Source organism: Bos taurus, chromosome 17, assembly GCF_002263795.3.
Source record: "Bos taurus isolate L1 Dominette 01449 registration number 42190680 breed Hereford chromosome 17, ARS-UCD2.0, whole genome shotgun sequence".
Lineage (NCBI taxonomy): Eukaryota > Metazoa > Chordata > Mammalia > Artiodactyla > Bovidae > Bos > Bos taurus.
Window position 1 is genome coordinate 72,012,202 of NC_037344.1, and position 21,535 is coordinate 72,033,736.

The following is a 21,535-nucleotide window of genomic DNA, read 5'->3' on the forward strand; positions in this document are numbered from 1 at the left end:
TTAAAATAATAATCATTATTTAAAAGTCAAATTCTTAGTTTTCTCAAGGTGTATTAGCCAGTTCTATGGTGAAAGATATTTTTTATGTATACACACTGCCTAACTTTTTGGAAAAAAAAAACTTTTTTTTTCCTGCCGCTTCAGGTCTCAGTTGGGTCACTCCCGGGCTCCAGCTGCTGTGGGCAGGCTTAGTTGCCCTGGGGCGTTCCCGGCCCAAGGATCTAACCTGCGTCCTCTGTATCGAAAGGCGGATTTGTTAACCACTGGGCCACTAGGGAAGTCCTGATGGTGAAAGGTTTTAAACTCAACAAAACAAGCTGGGTTTAAGTCTCTTAATTGAAAACATCAGCTTTTGCTGATGTGTCCCACACTGTTCGCTAGTCTGGAGCAAAGGCCCCTTGAGCTAGTCTTGCACTGTCCCCCAGCCTCTGAGGGGTGGAGAGAGAGCCTTTCGCCCCTGCCCTTCGGGTGAGACTTCCTGTGGTCTGTGCTGCTCCCTCTGCGCTCTCGTCCTCCCGGGCTGGGCTCTTGTGCGTCACGCAGGACTCAGGCTGCTCAGGCTTTCTCAGTTTCAGTCCTTCTGGATTGTAGCCTGAGCTTCTGCCCTGTCCGTGCGATTGTGCCCCAGAGACGTTGGCGTTTCTGAAGATTTGATGTTATAAACCATCTCCTCTTTCACAAGTTAACCCTGCTTTGCTGAAGCACACCTGGTCCAGTCTCTGGCCTTTGTTCCGAGCCCGTGGACTGTGCTCTTGTGTGCACGCTGTCTGAGTGACCTCACCTGCATTCCTGTGTATTGATGACTCTCCCTCAGAAGGAAGGAGGGCCGAACCCTCGGACCCTTCCAGGTGCTGTCGCGCTTCAGGCTGCGCCGGGGCCTGCCCCTGGCTCTGCCCTCTCCCCTACGTTGCGCCTCACTCCCCTCTGCCCTGCTGGGCCTGTCCTCAGCAAGGGTGCCGTCGAACCTGCTCAGCTTACACTGTGCTCTTGTGGTGCTGTTTCCCAGCAGCCTTCCGTGTACCTGCGACTCTAACGTGGATTGTTAGCGTTTAATTTTACTAAAACCAGATAGTTTGTGTAACTGTTCCTCATTTGTTGGACATTTAATTGCTTCAGGTTTTCACTGTTTTTAACTGATGCAGCTGTAAACATTTTTAGCACAAACAGGACCCCACCCTCTCGGAGTAACTTTCTTAGAATCTATTTCTCAAAAACAGAGGACCGGGTCAAAAATGAGACTTTGGTAGTTAGCTCTCCAGAAACGCCTCTGAATTTGTGCTGTCTCTGTTGACCTTCTCTCCCACCCACACCCCGCCCCCGGCCTGTCCTTGTTGATCTTTAGAAGCCCTTTGCTCTGTATGCCCCTCCCTGCCCCAGGTCCCTCTTGCTCTGACAACGTGGTGGTGTTCTTTAATTTATATGTAACTGAACAGAAGTGAGAGAAGCCTTATAGGTGCCTTGTTTTTGGATATTTGTGAGGCCAAACTTTTTTCTAAGTTTTATTCACTTAGCTGGTGTTTGAAAGTGAAAGTCACTCAGTCGTGTCCGACTCTCTATGGCCTGTACCGTCCATGGAATTCTCCAGCCAGGATACTGGAGTGGGCAGCCTTTCCTTTCCCCAGGGGATCTTCCCAACCCAGGAATTGAACCAGGGTCTCCTGCATTGCAGACAGATTCTTTACCAACTGAGGTATCAGGGAAACTGTATTCAAATTATAAGACCATTTATACACTAGAAGCTGAGTATTAATGAGTATTAATGTTCTGAAAACCTTTTAATTTTTTCTGAAAGCTTTAAAAATATTTATGTAGTCAAATTCATCAACTAATTCTTTGTGTTCTCATATTGCTTCAGAGTTGGTGAAATACACAAAGCCCTGTAACACTTTAACTTAGTCTTTTAAGCTGTGTGGAGATCACTGTGGAGAAGGATGCTAGCTTTGTATGTCTTACGTATTTTATCCCGTATTAATAGTACAGGTTTTATCAGTATTTGTTGCTTTCCAGTTTGTCTAATTTCACGTGCGTTTTCATATTCAGTTTAGAGGTGTTTACCTGTGTCTTTCTGGAATCTACTTGTTTCATTGATCTACTTTATTATTTTTAACTATAACCTAGTATCGTAAGGCTTTTTACTCTTGTTATGCCCAGATATTTGCCTTTAACTTCTTTACAGGGCCCTCCTTGAATCCCTGTCCATTTTCCTGCTCTGGTGGAGTGGGTTGGCCAAGCTAAAACTTGCGTGTCATTAGGATGCCTTTTCTTCCCTTGTCCCCACTCTCAGGACTCAGAGCCTGTCTGGCTTCCTGCTCCAGGCTCTTGTGCCTGGCCTTGGTTCTGGTAGCTCTCCAGAGTGAGGATGCCTCTCAGGTTGAACTCTTAACCCACAAGCCTTGCACGATAGGGATGGACCCACACCCTTGGCAGTGAACCCCTGGACCACCAGCGAATTCCGTCCAGGTGAACTCTTTAAGTGTTAACAGCTGATAAGAGATCTGAAAAAATTAAAAAAAAAAAAAAAAAAAAGAGCCCATGCTTTTGAGATGGGATGGATACTTAGTTTCAGAGCGTTTTTATCACCTAAAAAGAAATCTTCACCTGCCAGTCACCCCCCTCTCCTGCAGTTGCCAGTCCCTGTGCGGAGCTGGGGGCGAGGTGCCCTTTTGCATTCTGGCTTCTCTTCACATGCATTTCACTATTTTACTGTAGTGTTGTCAGAATTTACTTTTCGGAGGCTTTAGTTACTATTTGGCATTGACTCCGTAAAACCAATCTGACAAATAGTTTTCTTTACTAATTTTTCGTGTTCCTCGTTGGACTCTGAGTAACCTCATCGACATTCCTGTGTACTGATGACCAGGTGGTGTTACTTTCTCATCTGTTTCTACATTCTTAGATCTTTGTTTTTTCCTTCTTGCTACTTTGTTACTGCTCCTTTTTTGAATCTCTTCCACTTGGATTTAACCCTGATTGGTAGGCACAGTGTTCTTTTTTTCTTGCCAATGATACCCTTTTTATTTTCAATTCAAAAAATATTACTTGATTATTTTCTCTAATTTTAATTTTTAAATTTTATTGTAGTCTTTGATTTAAACTGTTAATCTTAAATCTTTGTGGACCTCTGTTACTGTAACTTAATTCCTTTCTTTTTTTTCTTTTTTTTTTTTTGGCATAGAACAGTTTTGTTTTTTGTTTTTTTTTTTTCCTTTATTTCTTATTTTTATTTTTTGGCTGGACTGTGAGACTTGCAGGATCTTAGTTCTCTGACCAGGGATGGAACCTGTGCCCTCTGTGGTGGACGTGCAGTCCTAACCACTGGACTGTCAGCAAAGTCCTTAGTTCTCTTTTAATCTTTTCCAGCTGTGATGTTTTCACCTGTGCTGTCTTCCCTATTTAACTGATTTCTGTTGTTGATATCTTATAAGTTATTATCTTAAAATTTACATGCTGCTTAACATTCTTTTCTTCTTAGATCTTGTTTCTGCAATTTGCAGACTTCTTTTTTGTTTAAAATTCTTTTGTAATATGTCAGGTTTTGCAGAATATATTCTAGTCTCTTTTTGTTTAGCATTCTCCTTTGTGACACTTTAAATGTTGTTAATGAATCCCATTCTGTCCTGATTCATCTCTCTCTTTAGAGACCTGCCTCTCCCAGGCCTGCTCCTTGTCTCCTGGGCCTTCATGGTTTGTACTGAGTGGTCACTCCCAACTCCTGCATTGCCCTTTAAAATTTGCTTGCTATGTTGCTTCAGTTGAGTCTTATCTTTGTTCTTGGGTTTTAGAGGAGGAGGAATTATGTACCATTTCTCAGTTAATGCTTCCCAAAGTTCTGTTGTGTAAGACTTTCTGGGCACGTTCTTATATAATGGAAAGAACACAGAATTCAGAGGAAGAACCAAGTGTGAATACTAGCCCTCCCTTTGGGTGGCTTTGACTGAGACCCTTAGCCTCTATGGCAGGACTTAGTGCTTTTGAAATTGTATATAGTTGTTATATTCTTAAACATGAGCGTAGTTTTCATATCTAATGGTAATATAAGGAAAATTAAAATAATAGAGTATACAGTGAGCAGCTGGGAATTGATGTAATTATTAATTTTTTTTAAAGATAATAAAATAAAAAATGAGATTGTTGGACTGAAACTGATAAAATTGTTGTTATATAGGTGGCAGTGGTGGTGTTTGCATTTGCATTGAATGTATGATGTGACTTTGCAGATACTTATTCTTCCGAATGACCCTGCATGTGAGAGAGTATTCTTTCCGTTTTATGGGGAAGATACTGAGGTTCAGCATGGTTAGAATTGCCCATGGTTCAAGCACAGAATTGTGCTGGCGCAGGAACTTGAATGCACATTCAGGACTTCCAAGACCAGGGCTTTGTAACTTAACCCAAAATAAAACTTGAATGGGTTTAAGGTCGTTTCTTCAGACCCATGCCAGTCTGTCCCTTGGGCAGATTTTCTGGAGTAAAGGCCTGAGTTCCAACAGTTGTCCTGGAGATCAGCTGTTCCTCTGAATGTGTGAAGGATCAGTGTTGGGAGTTATCTGGGGGCAGCCACTGTCTCTGGCTGTGTTTCTCTCTGTCTGGGTTTTGGTGTTTGATGGCAGATGTATTTATTGCTTGAAGGTGAAAGTGAAGAGATAATATGGGGAGAAAAGAAAAGAAACTGATTTCAGAAAGAAAATTTCCACAGTAACTTGAGCAATGAAACATTTGAGTAATTTCAGAGAAATTCTTGGTGTGCTGACCAGTGTCCTACGGAATTCTTGTCGGTCTCTGAAGTCTTGGGGACCCTTTGTGTGTGCTCTCTGATTATTGAAGCACGGGCGTTTGGACTAGGGCCTGAGGGGAGGAATCGAGAAGGGTCAAGGGTCAGGGCAGTGGCTCCATCGCTCTCCCTGGAGCAGCAGGCCTGCAGGATGAGGCCTGGGTGTGCGTTGCTCTCCAGACGGACGTTCCTGAACCAGCCTGGCCCAGGGGTGTCCTAAAATCTCTGTGTGGCAGTCCCCGCTGCTCTGAGAAGAGAAGTTAGCTGTCCCAGCTCAGCCTGTGGATGGATGGGTTCTCCCCATGCGAGGTGTTACCTGGTCTGCCATGGCCAGGAAGGAGCCATACTCCCGGGGACCCAGGCAAGGTGGAGGGGCAGATCTCTGTGGATGAGCGCTGTGGAGGGGCATTCAGAGGTGTCTGTCTCAGGAAGTCACCTGAGGGAACTTTGTAAAAAGAGTTTCAGACTCTGCTCGACGCAAGTCGGTAGGGATGAACAGAAACTGGTACCCACACTTTTTTAAAAAACTCGTTTCTGTATTTTGGCTGCTGAGTCTTCACTGCAGCCCAGGCTTTGCTCCAGGCGCAGTGAGCAGGGGCTCATGTCTAGTTGGGGGCTCAGGCTCCCCATTTCAGTGCTTCTCTTGTCCCGAACACAGGCTCCAGAGCCCTCGGGCTTCAGTGGTTGCAGCGCCCAGGCCGCGGAGCACAGGCTCAGCAGTTGTGGCCCGCAGGCTTTGTTCCTCCATGGCGTGTGGGATCTGCCTGGGTCAGGGATGGAACCCGTGTCTCCTACATTGGTAGGCGGACTCTTAACCACTGAGCCACCAGGGAAGCCTTGTACCCACAGTTTTTAAGGCTCCCAGATGATTCTGATGCCTGCTTAGATTTGGAAATCATTCCACTCCAAAACATATAAATAAAGTCAGTATGTGTTTGATAAGGAAGTAATGGAAGGATGAAGAAGAGACTAACGGAATGCCTATGGGGTGAGGGTGGATAAGACAGTGTTGGGAGCAAGACGTCATTCTTCCTCTCTGTTTTAACTTTCAACCCACTTAAAATTGAGAGAAATGCTGTAGCCTAAACCGAAAACAAAAAGCCCCCAAATTTCATTTTAAACGATTGAAGATACTGGGGAGCAAAAGAAGTCCTCCTGTTCTGTGGTCAGATTTTCCGTCTCCAAAGTAATTCCAGTTTCTGGTATTATTCATTTAAATGTGGTTAAGTCCTCCTCATCAGTATGATCTCCTAGGTGTTCCCCCAGGTGGAGGAGGAAAAGCAGAGGACCCTGAAGGGAAGTGTTCTCTCACCTTCCATCTGACTCTGCAGGGAGGCCTTGTCCACAGCAGACCTGAAACCGAGAGGTCCCAGTCCAGGCCAGGGTGGACAGAGGAGGAGAGGGCTGAAGCAGTGAAGCTCAGTCTCAGTTATCCATTAGCACCACCTGGAGCTTTTGGAAAAACAGTCCCCAGCATTGCCCAGACTGCACCCTAAGACCAGTTCAGCTGGTTTCTGACTGTGAGACATGGTGGCTTTTAAAGCTCCATGGGTTGTTCCAGCGTGTGGCCACACTGGAGAGGCGCTGGGCGGGAGCATCCAGGATCACAGCAGCATCATAGCTTTAACCATTCCCTTGTACGTTCTTTTACCATTTTGGTGTATTAATTAAAAACATTCATGGAACACGTATGTCAGAAGCTCTTCTGAGTGTCTTAGTATGCTCCTTATTTGATGTAGTCTTCCATATTCCCTCACCTTTTATCACACCAGTGACCGTGGCTTTTAGGCTTAGTCTGTCTCCCTCTTTTCACGTTTTTCTCATTCTCTGCTCTTCTAAAAAAATCTGTTACACATATGCACACACAAATATTTATATATGCATACAGCTTTAACAAGAGGATATTATTTTTTTAACTTTTTGGTTTGAGGTAATTTTTGAGAAAAGGTACAAAGAGAATCCAGAGGGTTCTCCAGACCCCTCGGTGTTAACCCTGTATATGTCTGTAGTAATGCCTCCAAAAGCAGGAGGTTACAGCTGGTGCAGCACTAGACGCAGGCCTGATTCCCAGCTCCCCGTCTCCCACTGGTGTTGCTTTTCCTTCTAGGCTGTGGTGTCTCCGCAGTCTCTTCCAGCTGTGACGTTTCTTGTTTTCTCCTGACTTCCAGGGTGATAACTCTTGTGGCGAGTACTGGACTGTTTTTGTAGACGGCCCCTCAGTGTGTCTACCTGTTTTTTCATGGATGGAATGAGATTATGCAGTTTTAACAGAAATGACAATGTGCCTTTCTCACTACATAGTATCAGAGGGTTTGTGTTGGTGAAATATTTTATCCCTAGAGACGTTAACTTTAATCACCTGGTTAAGGTAATGTCCGTCTGTTTACCCCTTTGTAATTAATAAATATCTTAGAGGATGTACTTTGAGACTAAGCAGATAGATACGCTGTTTCTTCTCAGATTTCTATCACTAGATTAAGATCCATCCCTGGATCCTGTCTGAAAAATCACTGTGGTATTTACCTAATGACGGTTTTCTGTTGCTCCTGTTCCTTCTAGGCACTCCACACAGGATTGCCTCTGTGAGAAAGAGCCGTTCCTTCTCCCCATTCAGTTATTTATTTGTGTCAGTATAAACTCATGGGTATTTGTCTTATTTTGTGGGTTATAACCCAATATTGTCATTTTAAAATTAAACTTGAAAGAGAAGTCGCTCAGTCATGTCTGACTCTTTGCCAACCCCATGGACTGTAGCCCACCAGGCTCATGGAATTTTCCAGGCAAGAGTACTGGAGTGGGTTGCCATTTCCTCCTCCAGGGGATTTTCCTGACCCAGGGATCGAACCCAGGTCTCCCACGTTGCAGGCAGACGCTTTACCGTTTGAGCCACCAGGGAAGCCCATTCACTTTTCACCTTTCTTTCACTTTTGACCTGCGTTTGTTCCTTCAGATTGACCCTTCCAACAGCCCCCACCCTTGTTTGAGTACATTCTTAGTTGTTAAAAGTGTGCTCATTTCTACTGGGGTGTTGTGGCTTCTAGGTCTTCTCCGCAAACAGAACTGGGAAAATGGACGTGTGTGTAGCAACCCACTGCGCGCACACGTCTGTGTTTCTGTGTCTGTCTCTGTGCGTTGAAAACTCTGAGTTCTTCCTGATGTCTCAGCTCCTAGTGCAGCGAGCACCGTGTCGTTCATTTTAGCCTTCCCTCTTGTTTGTGATTCTTCTGCCAGCTTGGCTCTCATTATCTTCCGTTTGTTTGCTTATTTGTTCAGTCCCATTCTATTTATACATAAAGTAGATTCAGAATTGCTAACCCTTATCCTTGTGAGAGGCAAGTTCACTGACTAGGTTACAGGACTTGGGTTCAGCCCTTTGCTGCTTTAGCTTCACAGCATCCGGTTAGAATACTGTTTCCTGGGACTTCCTGGTGGTCCCGTGGTGGAGGCTCCTCCACCCTTCTACTGCAGGGGGCATGCCATGGGGCCAAGAAAAAAAAAAGATCCTGTTTCCAGAAGTTACTTAGGCTGATTTCTGATTTCTCATGCCCTTCATTGTGGTTAAGTTATTCATTTGAAATACAGTTAGGTTCATTGGTTACTATTGGTGTTCCATTTTGGGTGCAGATGTATGATTTCGGTAGGGATTGTCGTACCAGCCTGTTCAGGAGGGTTTATAACTTACCTTCCCTCCAGGGGTGAATGAGAGTTAATTTGCTTATATTTTGTAACACAAACGTGAATGATTGCAGATTTTGTTCAGGGTCTCCCTTTCCTTGTCTGCTTCTTCTGTCGTAATGGGTTGGGGAAAGAAAAAACAACTTCAACTGCAGAAACTTTTTAATGGAAAGAAGTAAAATTAGTTCTCCAGCTCCCACTGCAGAGTTCCTGACTGGCATTTTAGAGTTATAATTGTATGTTGCAGTTTTCTTCTTTACCTAGTTTAGCGTCTGTTATATAACATCTCACCACCTGCTTCAGTGTGCAGGCGGCTCTTTTCAGTTCAGATAATAATGCTGTGTGCTTCCAGCTTCAACATTTTTCTGTGTTAGTCCTTCTCCACATGTCTGGGTGGGTGTTAATATTTCTGACATTGTTCGGTTCATGAGAAACTTGGGTTTCTCATCTAAACTGGAGTTGCTGTGCTGGGGATGGCCCTCCACGCCTCTGTTTGTCCCTGATGACTCCCCAGGGCACGTTTTAGATGGCCAGCAGGGAGAAAACCGTCCTCTCTCTGGAGGTCAGCTCCCTGTCCTGCTCCTTCTCCCCTGAGCCCCCACTGAAGAGCCTCGGCTGTATGGGTTTCTGGGCCTGTCTGCGGGCCCCTCTTCTCTCCTCCACGCCCCTCCTTCTGTGTTTGGTGTGCCTTCACGTCTCCGGCCTCAGCTCTCCTCACCTACAGTACTCACTTGCCGCTTGTTTCGGAGGATTTTGGCGCATCCTGAGGAAGATGATGTAAATAGCCAAAACCTTCAAAACTCATAGGCTACTTGGGGAAGCAGAATGCTTTCTGTATCGTGGTCAGTATGATGGTTTAAATTTTTGTCCTCAGCTTCTTTTCAGTTGACCTGTGAGACTCTGGTCCAGTTAAGAACCACACTTGGGTTCATCACCAGCACGAGGGCATGGCAGTGGGTGCTGCTGGCCCTCGTGTGGTGTCATGGCTGAGAACAGGGGGTTTGGAGGTCCCTTGGTTTGAATCCCAGTTCTGCTCAGTCTGCCCGGGTGGCTACCCAGAGTGCGGAGATCCGGGGTAGACCTGATGGCCTTGGTTCACCACTCCTGGCTGTTCAGAGCTCACCTGTGAGCCAGCCCACCTGGACCGTCCTGGGATTCTTGCCCAGTGAAGGTGGGAGGGGAGCGCTGAGGGGGAAGGGCGTGTAGGGGATGCTGCACACGTGAGCAGCCCCTCTGCTTCCTCAAGGCCTCATGACGAGTTCAGAGCATCGGTGAGCTCCAAAGCCATTTCTCCAGAGCACTGCTTGGGTTAGAGTGTGCAGCGGATCTGGCACAGAGAGTATTGACTGCCGTACTGAAGTGTGAGCGTGCTTCAGGTAACAGTTTATGGCTGTGGGTTTTTAGGACGATGATCGTGCTGAATCCTGGTGGGGTTTCTTAGGGTAGCTGTTCCTGTGGAGAGAAATGTTTTTCATACTTTTTTCTTCAGTAATTTGTGTACTTGGCTGAGTTCCCCAAACTTTGTGGAACCTTTACTAAGTGTAAGTCACTACAGCTCTGTATCTTTCTGTGGTTGTATCCGTGTGTACCTATGTATGTATGCATTAATTCATTCAGCCACGTAACTGGGTGTGGGGTTTTTTCCATTGTCTTGTATACAAATAAAATATTTTAAAAGAAATTTTATAGTTATGTTTGGAAGAAGCCTAAACACAGATTAATGAAATCTTCTTTTTGTAACTTGGTCAGCACTATCAGGGCAGACGTATAGAGCATCAGTTCAGTTCAGTCGCTCGGTCGTGTCTGACTCTCTGTGACCCCATGGACTGCAGCACGCCAGGCTTCCCCGTTCCACTTTGGGGAGGGGTCGACTATCTTAGGGCTTTTCATCTGCTGCTTTTGCAATCTCTGTAGCCCTTAGACTTTCTTCTTTTCTTTTTGCGATCCGATGGACTGCAGGCTGGTCTGTCCGTGGGTTTTCTGGGCGAGAGCACTGCAGTGGGTGCCATTGCCTTCTCCAGGGAGACTTTCTTCTTCATTTTTGAGTTCAGAGGTGTTGAGTAGTTCGGTGATGTCTGGGCTGGTAAGGGAAAAGGCAGACTTGGGACTCATCTGACTATTGCTGGAGAGATTTAAAAATGTGTATGTAGACAACCAAGTTTGTTCAAGCTCTGGGCTGTCCAGAGCACCTTTCCTAAAGAGATTGCACACGTGTTCATGACATCAGATTTTAAGCTGCCGTATCTGTAGTTTATGGAGCACTGAGTCATAGGTAAAATTATGGTGGTTTTACACCTAAAATGACTTTAGCTTTTACTTAATGGTTCGCACCCTCCAGAGAAACCTTTGCACTGGCATTCTTGGTTAGTAAATTATGAGATAATCAGGCTAAAGTACTGCGTTTTCTTTCAAAGCAGCCATTTGTATTATCTACCTACTTATTTTTGGAACATTAATTTGGATCAGTCTAACTTAGCATCTGAAGACAAGTTAATTTTTATCTATGAAACAAAGTACTGTAGTTTTGTGTTCAGATAATTAAAGTTCACCAAAATGGGTAGCTTAGAGAACAGCTTAATAGCTTTCTCTAAAAATAACCCATTCACAGCTGCTGATAGGTAGCATTTTAGTTGCTTAACAACGTGTACAGTATGTGAGCCTAATGCATGATGAGTTACCTCCTTTATTAGACAAACTTTATTATCCACAAATATTACTGAACCTCTGCTGTGAAGTAACTGTAATGGCAGGGGGCCAGGAAGGAAGCGGGGAGAACCTGAATGGCCCAGAAATGTTGTATTTCTGTCAGAGCCTTGGAAATGACTGTGGAAGCCTGGGTGTTTATTCTAAGGATGCTGCCGTTGCTCAGAGCCTGTCTTGAACATTTGTCTTGAAATTGTCTTCAGTATGAACCATGAAAGAAAATTAGCCCCACCATCACCTTTGGGGGAATAACTTGTATACAGTAAAATGCGCCTTTCCTTTGTGCGTGGTTGAGTGAGCCTTGGCAAGGACACGCACTTGTGTGCCCCCCACCCCCGCAGAGGGCGTAGAGAAGGCTGTGTCCCCGTGAAAGGCCTCTGTGCCTGTGCGGTCAGTGTCGCGCCCAGGCAGCCACGGTCCAGCCGTCTGTCGCCGTGTGCCAGCCTCGGCCTACCTCGAGCTGTGGGCGTGGATTTCCCCGTCCATCCTGGTCTTTTCCTTTTTGCTGCTCAGCACTCTTCTGTTGCCTGGGTGACACCGTTTGACCTTTCCTTGTTGAGGACTCTCTGGGTTCCTCCGAGTTTCTGAGTGTTACGAATGGAGCTCCTACAGGCAGCTGTACACACGTCTCTGCAGGCACGTTTTCTTTCTTTTTTAGCTGAAGTATGTTCGGCTCACAGTGCTTTGTTCCTCGTGTGCTCACAGTGGTCTGGCCTGGGTGTGTCGTGTCGCAGCATGGCCGGCGGGGCGGGTGTGCGTCTGCGCCGAGCGGGGTCAGGCGGTGCCGCTGGCCCTTGGCCCTGAGCTGCGCGTCACACTGGGGCTGGTTTATGTCGCCCTGTACGTTTGCGCCTCGGGGCCGCCATCACCTGGTTCCTCCCAGCTGCCCTCCGCCGGCCGCTGGGCTGTTTTCCGTATCTGTGAGCCTGGATTGTTATGTGTTTGTGTTTGAGATTCCACATGTAAGTGGCATCTCGAGAGCTTTGTCTTTCTCTGTCTGGCCTGCCTCGCTTAGCAGAGCGCCCTGTCGGCCCATCTGTTCTGTGGCAGAGAACACGGTTCCTTTTTTCCTTGTGGCCCACTGGGGCTCAGTTGTGTGCTACAGACGACCTCTTCCTCACCCATTCACCCACCAGTGGACACTCAGGTTGTGTCTGTGTCTTGGCGGTTGTCGTAGACATCTGACTTCACTTCTCTTGAGTAAATCACAAGGATCGGAGCTTCTGCGTTGTATGCTAAATGTGCACTTAATTTTTTCAGAAACCACCGAGCCTTATCACAGCAGTTGTGCGGTTCTGTAGTTCCACCTGCAGGCTGTGAGAGTCCTGGCTTCTCCACATCCTCGTCAACACTTGGTATGGTCGTGATTTTCACTTTAGCCGTTCTAATGGGTGTGCTCTGTGGTTTTAACTTCATTTCCCTTATGACTCATCCGGAGAAGGCAGTGGCACCCCACTCCAGTATTCTTGCCTGGAAAATCCCATGGACGGGGGCGCCTGGTGGGCCGCAGTCCATGGGGTCGCTGAGGGTCAGACACAACTGAGCGACTTCACTTTCACTTTTCACTTTCATGCATTGGAGAAAGCAGTGGCAACCCACTCCAGTGTTCTGGCCTGGAGAATCCCAGGGACGGAGGAGCCTGGTGGGCTGCCGTCTATGGGGTCGCACAGAGTCGGACATGGCTGAAGCGCCTTAGCAGCAGTGTGACTCACCCGGCATGTCTCTATGTGTGTATTGTCACACTGAGAATCTGTTCTTACCTTCTGCCCATTTGAAATGCTGGAGCTCTTGGTGTGGTATGGTCCAGCCCCCTGTGGCGATCTCTGGGGTCTGCTGCCTCACTGGTCTACCCCATCCCTGCTCAGTACAACACTTGCCTTCTCAGCTACCCCTCCCCCTGGCTACTCCACCCTGTCCTCAGGTGTCTATTTTAAAGGCCACTGCCTCAATGTGGAAGAGCGTTCGCTGAGCCCCTTTCGCCCTGTAGTAGGTATGACCTTGAGAGGAGGCAGCTCTGGAGTGTGGAGAGCTGGCAAGCCAGCCCTGTGGGCAGCTCCTCACGGCTGCAGCCCTAGAGTGTGTGTGAGAAGGCATTATCCACATTGAAAGTGGAGCTGGTGTGGGTACTTCCAGCCCTGGAGAGCAGTGACTGTGCTGAGCGCTCTGCCCTCAGGGCCCCAGACAGACCCAGATGTACCTGGAAAAAAGCAGGAAAGTTCAGGAAGATTGGTGTCATGAGACGTGATCAAAGCAACTCTAGCAGTGAGAGGAACTCCCCCACAAGAGCTGCTGCTGAGTCGCGTCAGTCGCGTCCGACTGCGCGACCCCAGAGACGGCGCCCACCAGGCTCCCCGTCCCCAGGACTCTCCAGGCCAGAACACTGGAGTGGGTTGCCACTTCCTTCTCCAATGCCTGAAAGTGAAAAGTGAAAGGGAAGTCTCTCAGTCCTGTCGGACTCTTAGCGACCCCATGGACTGCAGCCCACCAGGCTCCTCCATCCATGGGAGTTTCCAGGCAAGAGTACTGGAGGGGGTTGCCTTCTTCGCCTCCACAAGAGAGAAATACTGAAATTTTGAAATAGTGCTTTTTTAAAGCATTATGTTTATTTTGTTTATTCTTACGTTTGAAGACTGAGGGTACAGTTTTCATGGAGCAATTTGAAGCAGGCTGTTTTTTCCTTCACATACTTTTTCCCCAAGCAAGACTGCTGCTGTCAGTCCTAGCTGGCAAACACAGGAGATCTGAAATGACTCAGAATCCAGAATATATCAGATTATCCTTGTATGTCCAAGTGGGAATCCAGAAATAATTCTATAATCTCAGAGCTTGATACCAGAAGTATCTTACTGCAGCATCTCTCAGCTAGTACGTGGGCATCAGAATAAGTCTTCCCTCTGTTGTAAGGACAGTCTCAGCTTAGCGGTGCCTGTTGCTAAGTTGGAAACCAGCGTAGCAAGAGCCTTTGTATGTGTCTTTCCTTGGCATTTAACGCATTTCTGGAAATACTTACTTTCCCTCGGATTTTGTACCTGTGAAGTTGTTAGGTTCCAGTTGAGTATATATGTTAAGCTCCTTGGCCTCGTCCCACAGCTCCCTGAAGTTGCGCTCCCCCGCGCCCAGACCTCCCCCGTCGCATGGCGTTCTGGCTGGTGCCCGCTCCTGGCCTCCAGGCCACCAGCTTTGTCTTCAAGATGTGCTCTGTTGCTGACTTCAAGCATTGTGTTTTTTGCGTCTCTAGAAGTTCATTTTGAGTATTTCTTATACCTTCCAGTTTTCTCCTTAATATCACGCCCTCCTTCATGAGTGTATGGAGTATATCTGTTAACATTCCTGTCTACTAATTCTATCATCTCTTTTCTGGGTTTTTTTTTGTTTTTTTGTTTTTTCTCTTCATTATGGTATTTTCTTGCTTCTTTGTTGTTTTTATTGATTAGTAATATTTCAGATGTACAGTGAAGTGAGTCAGTATATTCAGTATATGTATTTTCAAATTCTTTCCTATTATAGATCATTACAAGATACTGAATATGTTTCCTGGTTTCTTTCTTTGTTGGTTTGGGTTTGGGGGAGTTGTAGGCTGTGGTGGGCCTTTGTTGAAGTGGGTGGACTCAGTTGCCCCCCGGCATGTGGGATCTTAGTTCCCGGACCAGGGATCACACACACGTGCCCTGCCTTGGAAGGTGGATTCCTAACCACAGGACACCAGGGAAGTCCCATGGTTTGGTCTTTAGTAATGTTGACTGGATGCGTGACATTGTGGATTTTGTACTGAGTGCTAGAATTTTTTTTTTTTTTTTTGTATTCATTTGAATATTTGGGAGTTTTTTCCCTGGGATGCAGTTAAGTTCCTTGAACAGTTTGTTCCTTCCAGAGCTCTCTTCTCAGTGTCTTTAACACAGGTCCAGAATAGCCCTCAGTCAAAGGCTCATTTAGCCCCTGGACTGAGTCACCGCCTCTCTGAGGACTGGGCTTGCTGTGCTGTGGTCGGACAGGAGCTGTTCCCACTCTCGTTCTACATGGCTTAGTCCATTTGCTCCTCTCTAGTGGCTCCTTCCCTGGCCTTGGAATTGGAGCGTGCATGAGCTCTGATCAGTCCTGAGCCGGATGCTCAGGGGCCTCCTCAGCCTTCTGACGTTCTCCTCTCCTGTGCTCTGCTTCACAAATTCTGGCCGATGTGGGCGCTCCAGATCTCGAATTCTGTTTCATCTTGAGGAAACTACCCTTCTCTGCATTGCAGGCTGGATGCTCCAGGCTGTAAAGAGGGGCTGTCACAGCACTCGCCTCGCTGCCCTGTGCTGCCTGCTGTTGGGTGTCTGAAGACCGTTGTTCCATAAACCCTGTCTTTTTTCCCTTTTAATTAAGAGAGTAGATGAGCCTCTGTTCTTCCATCATGGCTAGAAGCGAACCCTGTGACGATGTGTAGACTGTTAGAAACTCACTTCACTAAGCTCAGGTCTCTCCCTTCAAGCTGCCTCATCCCACATAACCTTCACCACGGTGGTTGTGCTTCTCCTCCCAGTAGGACAGACGGAGATGGTCAGACAAAATACAATTCACATTACGTCTTACATCACTTACGGCTCCATCAGCCTATCTTGTTTTGCAAATTGGCTTTTCTAGATAAATATTTTTAAGCTGCAGTCTGTGGTTTTATTTTGAATCTCACTTTTAGTTAGTACAGTCTTCATACTTCGTTTAATGGCTGCACAGGGACCTATTAATATTCCACAATGTAGCAAACCTTATGTTGGCCAGTGCGTGTTGGTCTTTTAGGCAGTTTTGCAGTAAATATCTTCAGATGTCATCCCTGTTCTTCAGGATGCTCAAAGGGAGGAAGGCAGGAGGGATGATGTTCTGTTATTTCAACCTGAGTGGATCATTAGGCTACTTGGGGATTTAGTGAGTGTCTGTCCAGTGATTGGAGTAGAATATGACTTAAAGCTCAATTAAGTGAAGTTCTCAGTTACCTTTTTAGGGATATTTTTGTTCCATTGGGCATTTATTTTTATGGGAGGTTAAAGTAGCTAACTGTGAAATGACTGTTTCCTTCTACTTATTAAATTAAGTCCATATTTTTCATATGCAAATTATTTCATCAATTTTGGAAGTATTGTTAAGCAGAAGACCTTCTTCAGACAAACTTTTATGTTGGAATAATTTTAGATTTACAGAAAAGTCGCAGATAGTGCTGGGGACTCCCGAAAGCCCCCCCCAGTTTCTGTCTCCCCTCATGTCAGCGTCGTGTATGACTGTAATATGCTTATCAAAGCCAACGTTGGTATAATGGAATTCCGGGTTTTATTTGGAGTTTACTTTTCCACTGATTTCCTTGTTCTGTTCCAAGATGCAGTCCAGGATACCACATGCATTTGGTTGTGTGTCTGCCTCGTGTCTCTGTGACTGTTTTTTTTTTTTTCCCATGACTTGGGAGAACTCTTCGAGTCATTTTGTGGACTAGCCCTCACGTTGGGTTTGCGGACGTTCTTCTCACTGTTAGACTGGGGTGACAGGCTTGGGAAAGAGCACCACAGAGATGAGCCGCCTTTCTCATCCTACCAGAGGCGTCCACGGGGTGTCAGTGGTGGTGGTAACTGCCTGCTGGGTGGGGGTGGGATCTGCCAGGCTGCCCCGCTGCAGAGCGACTGTCCCTCCCGTGTCCCCATCTGTGCTTCGGAGCGCGTCACTAGCCGCAGCCTGCCCACCCGCAGGTGAGGGGGCGGGAGAGGGTGTGGACATATGCTCCAGGTTCTCGCGTTGGGGAGCTCTGTCTCTGCTCCTCCACTGCTGGTTTCTCCCCGAGAATTTGGTTATGGCTCCTCAGAAGACGGCATGAGCAATGCAGGGTGTGTGCTTCTGCCCTGGAGGAGCTGGGTCTGCTTAAGTGGAGAGCACTTGAACCAGAACCAAGCTAGGGCTTCCCAGGGACTCAGAGTACAGGCCCACCTGAGTGGAGGAGCCCCCGGTTAGATCCCTGGGTCGGGAAGATCCCCTGGAGGAGGGAGTGGCCACCCAGGTCTCCCTGGAGAAGCCCGTGGACAGAGGAGCCTGGCAGGCCACAGCCACAGGGCCTCAGAGTCAGGTGCGGCTGACGCTTTCCACCAAGCTAGGAGACGTGAGGTTGGTGGCGTAGGCACTGCTTTCTGCAGAGCGGTGGCCTCATCGCGGTCCAGGTTGGCAGAGAGGGCTCCTGCCCGCTGCACTGCCCACACGTTCTGTTCTTTCAGCAGTCCACCTCCTGAGGGAGCTTCACAGCAGACACCAGTGTTGCCTCCCTTAAAATCCCTGTGACTTCCTGCGGTGGAAGTCACACACGTACTCCGCTCTGTAGCCCCAGGTCCCTGCAGGGAGGGCCCTGCAGCTTTGCCTGAATGCACACTGCCTCCTCACCCCTGCCTAGTTCGGGGAGCCTCCTCTCCACCCTGCCTCATCTCCCGCCTCTGACCCCTCCACTGCTTCCTGACAGCTTGAGCCTTCTGGTTGTTGCCTTGGATTTGCTGGCCACTCTGCTCCTCCTCGCCTTCTTTAAAGATGGTCACCTGCGTGTTTGCACGCCGTCCCCACTCCTGTTCACCAGCCGCCACCCAGGGCCCACCCATCCACTGATCGCAGATTCGGCAGATGGCTTCCAGTTCTTGTCTTTCTCACGCACTTCTGTTTGGGACTCCTGGCTTCTGAAATGGCACTCTCTCCTGGTGATTACAGGTGCTTCCTCATGGTCTGGCCAGTTCCTGCTCCTCTGTCTGCTCTTGAGCGCTGTCCTCACCTTGCTTCTCTTCAGTAGTGCTCCCCTCTGTGGCTTGTTAAACGCCCCCGTATCTTACTCCCAGCCTCCACCTCCTCACTGCTGCTGTGAGCAGAGCCTCTCTTTCCTCCATCCGAATCCCCTGCAGGCCTCCTCAGACCTTTACGCCAGAAAGTACAAGACCCCTGTCTCCCCACCCATTTTCTTGTTTTCTTTCCAAGGCCTGGGTCAAGAAAACAAATGGAGCCCGGCAGCCCATTCCAGTATTCTTGCCTGGAGAAGCCTGGCGGGCTTTGGTCCACAGGGTCGCAGAGTCGGACACGACTTAGCACGCACGAAGCATGAAATGTACTCTCCCTTCCTCCTGAGACAGACAGACTTTCAAGAAGACCTAGAAGATCAGATTCAAATTGTAGACTCGTGGCCTTTTCCGAGTTGGGTGTTAGCAGTCCCTGAGAACGGGCCCCCAGCAGAGCCCTCTTCTCTCCCAGCCAGTGCTGTGCGCCCACCCCCTGCCGTGGGCTGCTGCGGCCCGCCCTTGTGGCGAACACCCCAGAGGGCGTCCACTCGCTGCTTCAGGGGACCCTGGGGGGTTCTGGGGGCTCCTGGTGGCGTGGTCCCTGGACCTTGTGCGCACCGCCAGGAGGGGCCTGGTGGACGAGGGCCGGCCTCCCCGCAGGCAGCCTGCTTGTTCCCCTCCAGTGGTGTCTCTTGCCTCCTCTGGGCCCTGCTCCCCTTCGAATGCTGCTCACCCTTGAGAATATGGTTTCTGCAGGCCTCGTCTCTCAGCGCTCTCTTTACTACTCTCATTTTGGACTTCATCTACTCAGCTCCTTCTCGGGTTTGAGGAGTGCTTTACTGTCATGAAGGCCGCGCATGCTGTCTGTCCCTGTCTCCTTCCGTCCCTGAACTGCCACCGTCTCAAGAGGAGGACCACCGTTTGGTTCTGCCCCTGGTTCTGACACGGAGTCTCGGAAGTGGGGAGTCCTTGGCAAGTGTGGCTGGGCCCCGCCGCGCTCTGGGTCCCCCCGTTGTGGTGGCCCTGTCACAGCAGGAGATGAGGTTGCTGCCGTGTGACTCGTGCGTCCTCGGCTCACGCTGGTTCCCGTTCCTCCCACCTGTTAAATAATCTCCTCCAGAGTCCTGTGGGCTTCTGCTTCCGCATTTACTGCCAGATACAGTTCTGGAATTGTACCCTGGCCCTGGAACTGATCATGCATTTGGGGACCCCCGGCACTTTTTTTAAATGAGTTTCTTTAAGAAGTCATTGGTACTCAGTATGTCAGTGTATAGTTTAAAAGTGTACACTTTAAGTTTTGACATACTGTACACCCTTGAAGGTATCAGGACATTTCGATAATGAATATCGATGGCCTCTGAGAGTTACCTGGCTTCCATGTCCATCGTGTCATCCCTCCTCCTCCAGCAGCCCCGCTTTCTGTCCTCAGACAAGGTTGCATTTTATGTGAGGGGGGCACTTTTCTTTTGGTCTGGCTTCACTCAGCATAATTATTTTGCACTTCATCTGCATTATATTACCAGTAGTTTCCTTTTTCGGAGAAGGCAATGGCACCCCACTCCAGTACTCTTGCCTGGAAAATCCCATGGACGGGGGAGCCTGGTGGGCTGCAGTCCATGGGGTGGCTAAGAGTGGGGCATGACTGAGCGACTTCACTTTCACTTTTCACTTTCATGCATTGGAGAAGGCAATGGCAACCCACTCCAGTGTTCTTGCCCGGAGAATCCTGGGAACAGGGGAGCCTGGTGGGCTGCCGTCTATGGGGTCACACAGAGTCAGACACAACTGAAGCGACTTAGCAGTAGGAATCTACCGTTTTAAGAATTGAGCGTGCTCACCTCTGGCCGTGACCTCCCCCTCCCCACCACTTTGGATCTCAGGAGAGAATTCATCTGGGGCTTGAGGACGAGTTCCTGTAAGATGACTGGGTGCTCGCAGGCACTTGAGCTCCTCAGGGCACAGAAATAGCTGTGATCTTTGCTGGTCCCGTTAGAGTAACGAATGCTGGAGAAAAGTGTCCTCCTTTATTCGGGGGCGGAGGAGAGGGTGTCTGTTTTAAGTAGTATGCTGCTGCTGCTAACTCGCTTCAGTCGTATCCGACTCTGTGCGACCCCATAGACGGCAGCCCACCAGGCTCCCCTGTCCCCGGGATTCTCCAGGCAGGAACACTGGAGTGGGTTGCCATTTCCTTCTCCAAAGCAGGAAAGTGAAAAGTGAAAGTGAAGTCGCTCAGTCGCGTCCGACTCTTAGCGACCCCTTGGACTGCAGCCCACCAGGCTCCTCCATCCATGGGATTTTCCAGGCAAGAGTACTGGAGTGGGGTGCCATCGCCTTCTCCATTACCTAGTTCCAGTTTTAGAGACTGTTCTCTCAAGTGGGCATGAGGTTAAAGGTATTTTTGCACCTCTTTCTAAGAAGTACTCTTTATTTCTCAAATTTTTTTGTATTGGTGAGGAATTCCAAAATAATTGTGCTTTCTTCTTTAAAGGATATGCCAACAGTTTTCTAGGATTTCTCCTGTGATTTTTTTCCCACTTAAGAATAATTTTTGAAATATATTTTGAAAAGTCTCACATGGTTCTTCAATCAAAAGAGTGTGAAGCGCGCGCCGCGAGGGGCTTGGCGGCGTGTTCATCACTGCTGCTGCGTGGGGTTCTGTCGAGCCAGACCTTCAGGACACCTTGGGAAGAACTGGGCCCCATGTCAGGACTGTGAGAGGTGTTTTTCTTTTTCTGTTTTTGCCTCTTTGTGTGTGTGTGAGAGTTATTTTTTGAACAATACTTTTTAGGTTTTGTTATAAGTTGACCCAAACGGTATGGAATCTGTCTGCGACATGGGAGATCTGGGTTTGACCCCTGGGTCAGGAAGATCCCCTGGAGGAGGGCATGGTGACCTACTCCAATCTTCCTCCTTGGAGAGTCCCATGGACAGCGGACCCTGGCGGGCTACAGTCCATGGGGTCGCAGAGAGTCAGACACGACTAAGCTCCGCACAGCCAAGCGTCTTGGTCAAGCTTCCTGGGCGTGGGGAGGAGGAAAGACTGTCGTTTTGCAAGTAAGACACTGCTGCTGCTCCCAGTCGCCGCCCTCCTGCCCCACCCCCACTGAAGTGCAGTTGCAGTTCGGGGTGTACAGGAGAGTGACTCGGTGCTTGCTCAGATCACACTCCAGTACACGCCGCTACAGGAGCGTGACCGCAGTCCCCTGCTCTGCAGCGTATCCGTGTTGCCCTCTTGGGTCCATTTTGCTTGGGATGAAGATGTGGTTGAGGGTCATTGGAGCGTTTCTGCTGAGTCATGGAGTCTGCTGCAACTGTGGGAAGCTGTTTCGGAGGCAGACATGGTGGCTCTCCCCAGATGCAGTTGCTGTTAGGAACGGCGGGGTCAGGCGTGCCTGTGTCACACGCCCGTGCTCCTGGGTCGTGGACGTTGGCGTCCGCACGGTTGGCAGGCCGGACCCTCTGCTCGTCCTGAGGCCTCGTGTGCGCTTGCCCCCGTGAGGGCCTCTCTGTGGACAGCACACTGCCTTCCTGCGCAGGGTGACGGGCGCGTTCCTGCTCTACTGCCTCACGCTTGCTGCCAGAGTGTCCTGGGGCCTGTTGTTAATGCTGTCTCCCCTCACCCCCC

At 48.6% G+C, this 21,535-nt stretch overlaps 1 protein-coding gene across 1 annotated transcript in view; it reads left to right on the forward strand.

Annotated features, from left to right (window-relative positions):
* MAPK1 (mitogen-activated protein kinase 1) overlaps positions 1-21,535 on the forward strand; it is a gene marked incomplete at its 3' end in the record, with an annotated part of 52,734 nt that overhangs the window by 13,956 nt on the left and 17,243 nt on the right.